General features: G+C 44.3%; 1 non-coding gene across 1 annotated transcript; it reads right to left on the bottom strand.

Moving 5' to 3' along the window:
- Positions 1–1,098: 1,098 nt before the first annotated feature.
- On the bottom strand, positions 1,099–1,205 carry LOC126675998 (small nucleolar RNA R71). Its single transcript, XR_007640176.1, has one exon. It is a non-coding gene; the product is annotated as a small nucleolar RNA R71 (small nucleolar RNA).
- Positions 1,206–2,591: the final 1,386 nt, after the last annotated feature.

Below are 2,591 nucleotides of genomic sequence, written 5' to 3'. Positions count from 1 at the left end.
GGCTCGAGAGAGCGGAAACGGTGCGCTAGGCACAACTCGGCCCTTGCTAGATACCAATTCATCCATTACCATGTATGCATGACCTAGGAATGATTTCAACCCCTAGACATCTTTTACTTATTGATTAAACTCGTTCTTATTTTAGTTGCTTGAATTGTTAGTTTAATTGTTTAGTTGTTTAGTGCCTATTTAGTGTTAATCTTACTTGAACTTCAACCATTCGAGTTTCGCTAAACGAATTGAATTGCAACTAAAATTCATTCTCATCAATCGCTCTAGATTCACTCCTCGTGGGATCGATTCCGACTTCCGGATTATTACAAGTTGTGCTTTTTGCTCAACAAGTTTTTGGCGCCGTTGCCGGGGAGTGACGAGTGTTTATTGATTGATTGAAATTAGTTATTGTTCGGTCGAGTTAGCTTTATTTTCTGTTTTTATCACTTTTGTTGTTTTTTTGCTTCTTTCCGGATTTACGCGTGGTTTGCTTGTTGTTGTTTGTGTAGGAGATCAACTATAGTGTATGCACAATACACGAAGGGCCAATCTTCCGCTAGAAGGGAGAATCGTATACCCGTTATCATGGAACGTGGGGATGATAACTATGAGGAGGAGCATTATCACCCTCAAGACGATGGAGTGAGGCAACATCCGCCTCCTCCACTCGATGAGAGGAATCGGCAAGAGCAACAAGGGGACAATCACCCTCAAGTTCAAGGCCATCAAGCACAAAGACAAACTTTGGGGGATTTCTTCCTCCCGGATGTGGATAATGCTACCTATGGGTGTTTTGCAAGACCGGTCACCGCGGCTACTTTTGAGATCAAGCCTAGCACGATTCAACTCCTAGAGAATCGGTGCCAATTCTTTGGGTTACCAAGTGAGGATCCGAATGAACACATAGCCAAGTTCTTGGGAGTGTTGGACACATTCAAGCTCCATAATGTCACCTCCAATCAAATCAAGCTTCGGATGTTTCCGTTCTCACTAAGAGACAAGGCTAGCTTGTGGCTTCGATCACTACCTAATGCATCAATCCACAATTGGCAGGATCTTGCTCAAGCTTTCCTTCACAAGTACTTTCCGATGGGGAGAACCGCGAAGTTGACAAAGGACATCATTGATTATTACCAATATGAAGGGGAATCTCTCTATGAAACTTGGGAGAGGTTCAAGGATCTCCAAAGGCACGTACCTCATCATCGGCTTGTAAGGGAACATGTGCTTCAAATATTCTATAATGGTTTGGGTGAGATCACAAGATCTACCATTGATTCGGCCGCGGGAGGTTCTTTGATGCAAAAGACGCTTGATGAGGCTAATGAGTTGATTAAAAAATTGGCTATGGTGAGTAGCACTTGGTCCTCGGAAAGGAGAAGACCACCGGCTCAAAAGGCATTAATGACACTTGACCAATCCAAGGAGTTTGAAGCGATGAAAGCCATGAATGCCTCTTTACAAAGTCAAGTTGATGCCTTGAAGAAGCAAGTGGGTCCACGGAATGCTCCGGTTGCATATGTCCAAGTAGGTTGTGAGCATTGTGGAGATTTCAACCATGGAAGTAATGAGTGCTATGCCACGGGTCAAACTTGGAGCGAACAAGTGAATTATGTGGGAGGTCAACTCCAAGGGAATGATCCTTACTCGAATACCTATAATCCGGGGTGGAGAAACCATCCTAACTTCGGATGGAGGAATCAAGAGGGCCAAGGCAATGTGCAAGCAAATCAACAAGCGGGTCCTAGTTTCCAAGGAGGAAATAGGCCCCAACAACAAGGTCCTTATCAAGGCCCTTATCATAACCATCAAGGGCAAGGAAACAACTATGGTAGTAGACCTCAACACCCTCCGGGATTCCAACCACAAAAGAATACGGATGATGGAAATGTGCTTTCCAAAGTACTAGAGAAGTTAGAGAAAATGGAGCAAAGGGAGAAGAATCAAGCCTCTACTATCCATCATTTGGAAACTCAAATTTCTCAAATGGCAATTTCGCTTCAAGGAAGACCTCAAGGAGGGTTGCCATCCACTACGGAAAACAACCCTAGAGAGCAAGTTAAGGCGGTAGAGCTCCGAAGCGGGAGAAACCTTGAGAAAGCCAATGGGAAGAAGCATGTTGTTGAGGAGGATGAGCCTGAAGTGGTTGTTGATGTAGCAAGCTCAAGCCAAGAACTACCAATGGAATGTGGGGAAGTGGTTATCGAGGTTGAAGAGCCCTATGTGAGGCCACCACCGCCGCCACCGTTTGTACCACCGGTTCCATTCCCAAGCCGATTAAGGAAAGCTCAAGGGAACGAAAAATTTCACAAGTTCCTTGAGATTTTCAAGAAATTGCAAATCAATCTAAGCTTGGCGGATGCACTTCGGGAGATGCCCCAATATGCAAAGTTCTTGAAAGACATAATTATGAACAAGCGTAGTTGGGAGCAAGGTGGGACAATACCGCTCACGGAGCATTGTAGTTCCATAATCCAAAGCAACTTACCGATAAAGCTTAAGGATCCAGGGAGTTTTTCTATACCTTGCACTATAGGAAATATGAATGCTATAAATTGCTTGTGTGATCTTGGGGCAAGTATTAACTTGATGCCATT

The sequence above is a fragment of the Mercurialis annua genome, linkage group LG3 (assembly GCF_937616625.2).
Source record: "Mercurialis annua linkage group LG3, ddMerAnnu1.2, whole genome shotgun sequence".
Taxonomy (NCBI): Eukaryota; Viridiplantae; Streptophyta; class Magnoliopsida; order Malpighiales; family Euphorbiaceae; genus Mercurialis; species Mercurialis annua.
Note: the sequence above shows the minus strand (reverse complement) of the source record. Positions and strands in the feature narration are given on the sequence as shown.